Source organism: Cnephaeus nilssonii (genome assembly GCF_951640355.1).
Source record: "Cnephaeus nilssonii genome assembly, chromosome: 17".
Taxonomy (NCBI): domain Eukaryota; kingdom Metazoa; phylum Chordata; class Mammalia; order Chiroptera; family Vespertilionidae; genus Cnephaeus; species Cnephaeus nilssonii.
Genome location: NC_137088.1, coordinates 41,951,761 through 41,962,306, shown reverse-complemented (window position 1 = coordinate 41,962,306; position 10,546 = coordinate 41,951,761). Strand labels below are relative to the sequence as shown.

The 10,546-nt window shown below is 52.1% G+C and overlaps 1 protein-coding gene across 1 annotated transcript in view; it reads left to right on the top strand.

Moving 5' to 3' along the window:
• Positions 1 to 125: 125 nt before the first annotated feature.
• CHDH (choline dehydrogenase) overlaps positions 126 to 10,546 on the top strand; it is a 32,076-nt gene continuing 21,655 nt past the window's right edge. The window contains exons 1-2 of the mRNA XM_079794719.1: positions 126 to 504; positions 5,933 to 5,999. The gene's annotated coding sequence lies outside the window, so the exon portion shown is untranslated. The remainder of the gene's footprint in view (positions 505 to 5,932; positions 6,000 to 10,546) is intronic.

Genomic DNA, 10,546 nt, shown 5'->3' with positions numbered 1-10,546 from the left:
CTCGCCAGGTTCCTATAGCGCTCTTATAAGGCGCCCCGCCACCCCTCCGGGCTCCGCCTCCCCTCCCACAGCGCCACCCCGGCCCCGCCGCCCCCTCCCCGGTGGGGAACATGGAAGAGCCCTCGCCTGCGGGATTCAGAGGGATCGGCCGGTCCCGGCGGCTCGAGACCCTTCGCGGCCAGAGCACGCGCAACAGCGGCGCGCGCCAACCCCGCGCACACGTGTGCGCAGTGAGCCAGGTGCAGACTGCGTTCCCGCCTCGGGCTGCGCGCGCCCGGCCCGCCCGAGTCAGCAGCCAGCCTGGCGCAGCGTCCCCGCCCCGGCCGCCCGAGCCCGCCGCCCGCGGTTCCTCTCCTGGCCTCGGAGAGCGCGCGGTGCGCCGGCGCCGGCAGTTAAAGTGCAGCGGGGCAGGGGCCACCGCCGCCGCCGCTCCTCTAGCTCAGCCTCCGCTCCTGCTCCGCACAGCCGACTGTCCCGTCCAGGCACTGGGCCCAGCCGCCCAGGGTGAGTAGCAGCAGGGTTCGCGCCCCGACCCCCGCCGACCCAGCCCACAGCGGCGCCGTCCGCGCTCCGGCCTCCTCCGCCCCGCATGGCCCTGGCCGCAGCCTCAGGCGGCCTCAGGCTGGAGGTTTGGTGAGTCAGGAAGACCCTGGCTGGACGCTGAGACTGGGACACCACTTTATGCAAAAGCGAGCCCCCTGGAGCAAAAGGGGTGGGACACGCCTTATTGAATTCTTCCTGGAGCTAGTTCGTGTTGCAGGAACTAAGTTCTATGTTATTTAGGGTAACAGAAATCCGCCCTTCCCCCCAGGTTTTTCTGGTAAATGTAGATTTCCCCAAAATGAAGGCTGGCACTAATACTTGGATCTCCCAAGGCTGTTTTTGCTGTGGTCCTACTGTGTGCCAGGTATGGCCCACCTGTGGGGTTCTGCTTTGGGTCTGCATGGAGTGGGCCCAGCCTCAAGGTCAGGTGGGGGCTCTGACAGGCATATATGCGGGGTTCCAGGTAACATTTCTAGAGGATTGATCTAGTTTGCAACTTTGGTTCTCCAGTTTCACTGTGCCCAGGATTCTCAGCATTGCCTTAAATGCAAATTCTGGTCCTTTCTCGGGGATTCTTACCAGACCCTCAGATGGGGCAGGGTCTGAGATCTTCGGCGATTCTTACCAGACCCTCAGATGGGGCAGGGTCAGAGATCTGCGTTTAACAAGCCCTCCCTGGTAAATCTGACACAGGTGGTGGGGGACTGTTTTTTTGAGACATAGTGGTTAGGGGAAGGTTAACAAAAGTCAGCTGGGCTAACAGTAGCTCACAGAGCTTGGAATTCAGCTGCTTCAGCCCTCTCTGTTTGCAAAGGACAAGGTTGGGGTGACCAATCAAGGTCACGTAAACTTGTAACCCATTCTACAGATGAGAAGACTAAGACCTAGAGAGGGATGTGGGTTCTATGGATGGAATTGGTGAGAGCTTGGCTTAGTCAAGCAGCTGTTTTTGCTGCAGTCCTACTGTGTGCCAGGCCTGGCCTCCTGCCAGGGGCCTGCATAGAGTGGGCCAAGCCTCAAGACCACCTTGGGGTTCTGGCATGCATACATATGGGGTTCTAGATGACATTTCCAGTTCCTGACCAAGGAGAGTGGTTCAGGTGAGGTTGTTGCCTCACCCTTGCCTGGGGCTGGGTGACCCTGGATACCTTGCTCAACTTCTCTGAGTTGCTTTAAGCCCTGTGGTTCCTGATATCATTTCCAGCTCTAATAGCTGTCTTCTTAGCAAACACCTGCAGGATGCCAGTACTGGGGTGCAAAGGTGAACACCACATGGGTGCAGGCTGATGGGCCCTCTTGGACTGAGGATGAGCGTGGTGAGAGTATGTTCCAGGGCATGTGCCTGCCCTGCTGTGAAAGTGCCTCGTCTGCCAGCTTGAGATCATGAACTTTGTCCCGTGGTGGCAAGGAGTCCCAGCAGAGGTTTAGGTGGTGGTCAGTATTCAGTTTTAGAAAGGCTGCCTGGGTGGCTGTGCAGGTCGGTGGGAGGCCAGCCCCTCGGAGACCAGCAAGGAGGGAGCTGCTAACCAAACACGTCACGTAGCTCAGTCCCTGGAGTGGGCCAGGCTGGAGCTGTGCTGGGTTTTCAGCTGCGCCAAAGCAGGCCTTTCTGTGGGAACTTGGGACTGTTGAGTGCGAAGGCTTTGGGGACAGCCAGGGGTTCAGGGGTCAAGCCTGGAGATAGGATCTGTGAGGCAGACATTTACAGGGGGTGCTAGAGAGGGGAGGAGGACAGGGCCCTGGGGGAGGAGAGCTTTGTGGAGGTGAGGGCTAGGAGGGGCTGCACCAGGAGTGAGGAAGCAGCTCGTGGGGACAGTTGGGGCAGAGGTCACACAGAGACGAGGTGAGACCTCCTGGCCCACAGTGGCCCTGCCTTCTGTGGCTGCCTCTGATCTGAGGGCCCCCCCCTGGCTTAGGTCACTGGCAGTTAGGTGTGGTTTTGGCTAGAGGAGGTGAGAGGGGCATGGGAGTAAGTGGGTTCAGATATGCGAGTATGGGGGGTGGCTTTTCTTTTAGCAACGGGGGAGGCTGAGGTTCTTCGGGAGAAGAAACTGCTGGGCAATGGAGAGGGGAAGCGTGAGGTGAGGTGGTGTAGGGGTCGCCGAGCATGTGGGTAGGAGGGGAAGAAGGGATGCTGGGCATTGGCGTGGGACACAGACTGAGTCCCCCCATCCACTGCCCTGGGTCCAGGCTTGGGGGCAGGCACGAGGTATGACACTGCTGTGAGCCTGGCCCCCTGTAGGATGGCAGTGATGCCCAGGCTCTGCAGACAGGATGGCAGAGTGCGGGGCCCAGAGGTGAGCCCTGCAGCCACACCTGGTGTTCTCTGTGGGCAAACAAGGTGTGCCTGCCCGTCCTCTCGGGAGGTGCCACGCTGCTCTGAAGGCCACTGCAAAAAGTGTTCCTCGTGAGAGGCCTTGTTGATAAAGGTGCAGCCTCCGAGGAGGCCTGTGGGAGGGTCACCACTTGCTTGAATGCCTAAGCCCAGGATTGTGGTGGCTTTAGACACCGGAGGCAGGGCCACTGCGGGTCAGGAGGTGTCAGCCTCTCTCTTCTCAGAGCCTCATTTTCCTGTTCTGTAAAATCAGCAGATGAGAGTGTCTTGGCAGTGGCTAAATGAGGCGACTCAAGTCTGAGGGATGTGACCTTTGGAAATACTCTGACCTTACCCCTTCGGTCATGAATTCTGCCAGGTCTGGTGTCTGAAAGAGCCACCGTGCAGTGTGCCTTCATGCCGGGTATCGAGCGCACTCCTTAAATGCTTGAATGGATGAGTGAATGCCTACCTTCCTGCAAGGCCAGCACCCAAGCCTACCCAGCTGGGAGAGCTGGTTTGGGCTTGTTCCTCTTCCTCCTCGGGTGGGCGAAGGTCAGGCCTCTGCAGGAGCTGGAAGACTACTCTCTCCAGTACCCGTAGCCCCTGACCCCAGACCCTCTGGGGCAGGTTCTGGGTTACAGCTAGGGGGCGAGATTGCAGGGTTCCTCGTCCCCTGGCTGAGCTACTCACTCACCCGCTGCAGCCTTCAGCGAGGCTCTTGGTGTCTTGGAGCCTCAGTTATCCTCATCCATAAATGGAGTTGACACCAGCCCTGCTGGACTGGCCAGGCTGTTGGGCGACTCCGAAGAGATGGGAGGAAAGTTGAAAGATCTAAAGGTGCTGTGTAAATTTAGGGGCAGGGGAATCAGGACAGTAAAGAACAAGTTAATGTCTTTATGGTCCAAATAGGGAAATTCCTTTGGACCCGGTGCAAGGACACTCTCAGGTTCTGTCACTGTTATCAGACCTTTGTATCTCCGCTGGAGCCATCCTGGGAGAACAGGGCCATTGGGGTTGTTGACATGTCCCAGGCCCTGCCTCCGCCCACACAGGTGGAATTTTCCACTTGGTTCCTTTTGCAAATATTAATCAAGGCCCCGCCAGTTAACAGTGGACTCATTGTCTTGTGAAGAGCAAGCCGTTTCTGGCGAATACTGGCTGCCTTCCAGGGCCCTGGCGCCTGCCCAAGCTGGGAGAGGGGGCCTTTGGGAGCACCCTACCCCTGTACTCCCCCCGTCCCCCCCGACCCATGTTCTGCTCCAGCTGGTTGAGCTTCACAGAGTCAGCAGTCATGCCTGCTTTGAGCCAGGGACCCTGAAGCCACACTGAGGACTTGCACTGCGAACATTTTCTCTGCTCCTGAAAGGAGGGGCTGGCCCAGGAGCACACACAGGCCCAGGCCACAGGCTTAACTCCACCTTAATACCACGCTCCTGCTGAAACCCTGTGCAGTCACAACCCATGTTACCTGCATTGATCTTCACATGTGTTGTCACATGGAGGTCTCAAATCAAGTCCAAAGCACAGAGTGGGCAGCTACTATTGTTCTCACAAAGCCCCATCTGTACGTGGTGATGAAATTGGCCTCACAGGGCTGAAGAGGGGATCTCTGGAGACTTCAGGGGGTGGAACAGGGAGCACCCTGTCGACCACATGTAGCAGAGTTGGTGATCTAATTTTTGATTAGAAATACTTTACTTCATCTGTTATTCGTAATATTATTTATTGGTCATAGTTGCAGCATCACTGCCCGCATTTTATGAAGAAAGAAGTAGAGTAGCACTTATTTTTGGTGTGCACTTTTAATTCTAACGAAGCTGTGAAATGGGTGGCTCTGTTCCCATTTGATAGATGAGGAAACGGAGGCCCAGAGTTGCTAAACCGTGAATGGTGGCAGGGTTAGGACTGCAAAGCAAAGGATCTTGACCACCAGTTCCTTTCACTTTTTTTGAAGTAGTGAAACTTGAACAGGGAGCCCCGATATATAAAGCACATGCAGGCGATGGCTGCATATCAGTCTGCTTGTAAGTTCCCATCTGTGATTTTTTTTCATGTCCTAGTCAGAGCAGTGATCCTGTTATCATGATCACACTCTTGATGCCAGGGTGCTGGTTGACGTCTTACATGAGCCCCGGTGCCTGATTGATTTCTGCACTTTAGTTCAGTGAGAGAGTAATTTGTATTTGGCACAAGGACGTAGTGGGGATTTTAAGCAGTCTCACCTTGCAGTCTTAGATCCTGCTGCATTGAAAGCCAGCCAAAGTGTGTGGAAGTTGGCTGGCTAACTTGCATCTTGCCCCTGCACCAGTAACTTGTTTATTATTATTATTATTATTATTATTATTATTATTTTGTTAATCCTCACCCAAGGATATTTTTTCCATTGATTTTTAGAGAGCGGGGAAAGGAGGGAGGAAGGGGGAAAGAGAGAGAGAAACACTGATGTGAGAGAGAGAGACATCGATTGGTTGCCTCCCTCATGCGCCCGACTGGGACGGGATTGAACTTGTCACAATCCCCGTATGTGCCCTTGACCAGGAATTGAACCTGCCTGGTACAGGCCAATGCTCTATCCACTGAGCACACGGGCCAGGGCTGTGCCAGTGGTTCATAAAGGAAAGTGTGGGCGTTGCCCACTAGGCTGCTCCCTGAGGAAAACCCAGTGGGCTTTGCAGCGTCTAGTCAGTGCCGGGCTCGTAGGCAGACTGCAGTCCCAGCTGTGGGAAGGGAGGATTGGACCTGGGATCTTCGGCAGGACACCTAAGCAGGTGGGTTTGGTTTCTAGGGGTTCATGTCCAGTTCACAGCAGTGCTTCCCAGACTCTCTGTGCTGAAGGATCAGTCATTTGTTAGGTTTTTAAATTTTAATCTCTTACAGGCTGATTAAAAAATGCAGTAAAAGTTATTATAATAAAAACGTAGATACACAAAATTTAAGCCCATTGTCCTTTTTTTTTTTTAAAAAAAGCTCATTGTCTTATTATAAGATTCAACAGACACAAAGCCACTGTGTGTCAAGTTCCTGCAAAAGTTTCTGAACTCTGACTTTCGATTCTGAACTTATCTTTCACAGACGATCGACAGCAGCGCGCGGGCTGCGCTGGCCACAGAGCCCGGATCCTGTCACATCTGGGTGTAAGGTGGGTGCTTTTCAATTGAGATTTTGAAAACTGTTGGGAAGGGTCCTTGAAAGAGGAAGCTGGTGGCAAGCTTTTGCAGAACCCCAGACTTCTGTAGAAATGGTTTGACATAAATCCCCAACCCGGACGTGGCTCTCGCCTGGGAGGCCCTCCCGCCCTAGATCCTTTCCCTCCCTCCTTTAGTACGGCTGTTTGAGATTTAAAACAGACAAAAAACCCTTTATGTTATGGAAAACTTGAAACATGTACAAAACCAGCCAGAAGAGATTATCGAACTCTGTATTCTCATCACCTCCTGGGCCATCCTGTTTTGTCACCTTCCCTGATCCTTGGGGTTATTTTAAACCAAATTCCAAATATCCTTTATTTTTTTTGTCAAATTTTCAGTTTGTGTTTCTGAAAGAATTGTGCTAAAACAACACTTGTCACATCTGACACACAAGCAATGATTTCTTAGCACCCTCACATTCCCAGGATCTAAATAAGATGTACACATTCTTTTGTAATCTATAGATTACCCTCCATCTCTGTCTGTCTGGTTTGCTTTTCACTTAAATTTATTGTTCAGGAAATGAGTGGAGTTTCCCGTAGCCTGGATCCTGCGGATGGGGTCCCTGGCCGTTCTTTCACACGCTCCTCTGACCTTTGTCCTCTGATTTGGTGGGTGGATTTGTAAGTGTGAGCAGATTCAGGTTTGAATTTTTTGGCAAGGATATTGTATAGGCCTTCTCCCATTCAGACCTGTCTCGACTTGGAGAAGTTGTTTGTTTTGTTAACTGTCTGTCTCCTGTGTGTGAAGCTACTTTGGTGAGGCCCAAGCTGATCTTCCGTGGGTTCTGGGCGCCCCTCGGCCTGAGATCACCCAGCTGCTGTGTGGAGAGCACATTGTGAGGTGACACGGGAAGGGGTTGTGATGGCCGGGACACTGCTAAGATGCCACCGGAAGGGCTCCAGCACGAGGGGATGCCTGGGATGGTGGAGCCTGATCGAGGCAGGAGTGCACGGGATGAACAGAAGGGGGGAGATTCAACAGATCGGGCCCCACCCCTTTTAAGAGAAGTCACTGCCTCTCTGTGCCTTGGTTTCCATGCTTGCCGCCTCTCCTGAAGTGAGCAATGTATTTTTATATGCCAGTCACATAACAAGCATTTATTGGGTGCCTGCCGTGTGCCTGGCCCTGGGAGCTGGGGGCGCCCCCCACTGCTGACTGTAAGTGAACAGATACAGTTGCAGCTCTGAGTACAGGTTCTGCAGGTGGAAATCTTGGTAACTCTTGGCCACTAGGCCACCAGGCTTCTGGTGGTCTCTGGGTTCCACACTGTGCCTGGCCCATAGGCATAGGGACAGGTGGGAAGGCCAAGTACCGCCAGGGACAGCGCCAGCCTCGGGCACTAAGGACCTCGAGAGGCGAGCTTTGTGTTAGGGTCTGCTCACAGGGTCCTTTCTGTGGATGGTCCCACTTTTTACTGTGCCATACCTGCTGGCGGGCAGTCAGCTTTTCATCATTGTCTGCCAGCAGAAACAGCTCAGGGCGGAGCCCTGGGCTTGCTTTGTCACAGTTGTGCAGAGCTCTCTTTTGGTTCAATTCCTGAAAGTGGGATTGCTGAGACAAAGTGCTGCCCCTTTAAAATCCTGATGCATCCTTTGTCTTCCGGAAGGTTTCACCTGCTTCCTAGCTGTGCCCAAAGCAGAATCACTGTCGTGGGCCTCGCCTCAGCTGAGCGCAGAGGCTGAAGCAGGTCTGGCTGAGACTGCTCCACCCCTCTCCAGGGTTCTGTCCTCTCTTCTTGGGTGACAAAAGCCAGGACTTCAGTGACTCAAAGGAGCTAACCCCACCCCAGTCCACTGCACTGGCCCAAAGCTAAAAATGAACCATGCACGCACAGATACATGTGTGGGCACACACACACATGTGCATGCCAAGAAGTTGGAAGAACCCTGTTTAAAGGGTAGTTTCAGAAAGTTTTGTCAGCTCCCCAGCTGTGTGACTGCAAGCAGGCTGTGTCCCAAGTACAGGTGTTCCTGAGATGGTGGGTAAGCGTTTTATTCTCGTTGCAATTCTTTTGCCGTTGAGGCCACCAAAATGATTGGACGTGTGCGATTGGTCACAAGCTCAGAATTACATGGAACTCTGTCTTGCCATGCATGAAATTCTGACCATGAAATTTGGCAAATTTTTCAATACAAGTCTTCACCTACTGATGTGAGAATTGTTAGTTGCCACAAAGTGCTATGGTGATGAAATCCATGAGCCATAGTCAGTAGGGCGTGGTGGCCCCTACATTTATTACCCCTCAGTTTATGTCATCTCTGCACTCGACTCATCTGCTGTGTTCACCGCCGGCCTTGAGGACAGTGGCCTTCAGTTGACCAAGCCCTTCTTCCCTGACAGAAGTGCCACAGGGACTGCGTGCCCAGCTCCAAGCTGACCAGGCGGTAGAAGGTGTGGCTCGGGGGAGCTTCCCTGTGCCCTGGGAAGATGAGTGTGGCCTGAGGGTCTTCTCCCCTTGACTGGGAGGAAGGGCAGGTGGTAGTCTCCTCTCTCCTTTGCACGAAGCAACAGAAGTGGAGAGACTGCACCCAGGTTGGTCAAGGGCACAGGCACCTAGAGTCAAAAGGGAGCCTTGGATGCCACCTCACTTCAGCCTCCATTCATGGTAGGACTCCCCCATTTCACACACACACACACACACACACACACACACACACTCACTCACACACTCACACACACTCTCACTCACTCAAATGAACACACATGCTTTCCTGTCTTTCTTTGGTCCCATACGTCCTACCCCACCCCATCCCTCACTTTCCACACAGCCAATGCCAGGGGGCTCCTTCCCTGCCCAGGAAAATGGAAAGGGCTGTTTCCCTGTGACTCCTGCCACCTCCGCTTCCCGACCCCTGTTGGTCAGTCTGCCCACCCACCCGGTATGGCAGCCTGAGGGAGCACTGCACTAGAGGCGAAGGGGTCCCTGCCCCCAAGGAGGTTCCTTTGGGTAGCAGCCCCCCTCCTCAGCCCCACCCATCCCCCTTATTCCCACTGTGCCCAGGGAGCATGTATAGATCCTGCTACCTCCCAACACTGTGGGCCCAGTGCCTGAGGAGCCTGAGGGACTCCTCAGCTCCCCCCCCCGCCCAAGGCCTGGCTTCTGAAGGGCAGGGGGAGGCAGAATTTAGTTACTTTTTCAGGTTGAATTATATTCCGTGTCACCTGCTGATGGACATTTGCATTATTTCCACCTTTTAGCTATTTTGAATAGTGTTGCTAAAAAGATGAGTGTATAAGTATTTGTTTGAGTCCCTGCTTTTAGTTCTTTTGGGTGTATACCTAGGAGTGGAATTACTGGATCCTATGGTAATCCTATGTTTAACTTATTGAGGAACCAACATATTGTTTTCCTCAGTGGCTGTGCCATTTTACATTCCTATCAACAGTGAACAAGAGTTCCATTTTCTCTACTTCCTGTCAACACTTGTTATTTTCCATTTTTTTTATTATAGCCATCCTAATGGGTGTGAGGCCATATCTTGTTGTGGTTTTAACTTGTATTAGTGATGTTAAGCATACATTTACATGGTTATTGGTCATTTGTATATCTTTGGAGAAATGTCTATTCCAGTTACTGGCCCATTTTTGTGTTGAGTTGTTTGCTTTTTGTTGTTGTTGAGTGGTAGAAGTTGTTTCTGTATTCTAGATATTAATCCCTTATCAGATATATGATTTGCAAATATTTTCTTCCATTCTTTGGGTTCTCATTTCACTCTCTGGGTGAGGGTCTTTGATGCACAAAAATTTTTAATTTTGATGAGGTCCAATTTATCTGTTTTTTTTTTCCTTTTGTTGCCTGTGCTTTTGGCATTTACCCAATAAATCATCACCAAATTCAGTGTCATAAAGGTTTTACCCTATGGCCGGGCCGGCATGGCTCAGTGGTTGAGTGTTGACCTATGAACCAGAAGGTCACAGTTCGATTCCTAGTTAGGGCACATGCCCGGTTGCAGGCTCGATCCCCAGTGTGGGGCATGCAGGAGGCAGCTGATCAATGATTCCCTTTCATCATTGATGTTTCTAACTCTCCCTCTTCCTTCCTCTCTGAAATCAATAAAAAATAAAGATTTTACCCTATGTGTCCATGTAAGGGTTTTATAATTTTAGTTCTTAAATTTAGATCTTTTATCTATTTTAATTTTTGTGTTTGGCATAAGGTGAGAGTCCACATTTATGCTTTTGCATATGAATATCAGTTTTCCCAGCACCATTTGCTTAAAAGATTGTCTTTTCTCCATGGAATAGTCTTGGCACCCTCATAAAAAATCTATTAATCATCACCCTGGCCAGGTAGTTCACTTGGTTAAAACATCTCCTGATATGCCAAGGTTGTGGGTTTGATCTCTAGTCAGGGCACATGAAAGAAGCAACCAATGAGTGCATAAATAAGTGGAACAACAAATTGGCCCCTCCCGCCCGCCCTCCCTCTCTCCCTCCCTCCCTCCCTCCCTCCCTCCCTTTCTCCCTTTCTCCTTCTCTCCCTTCCTCCCTCTCT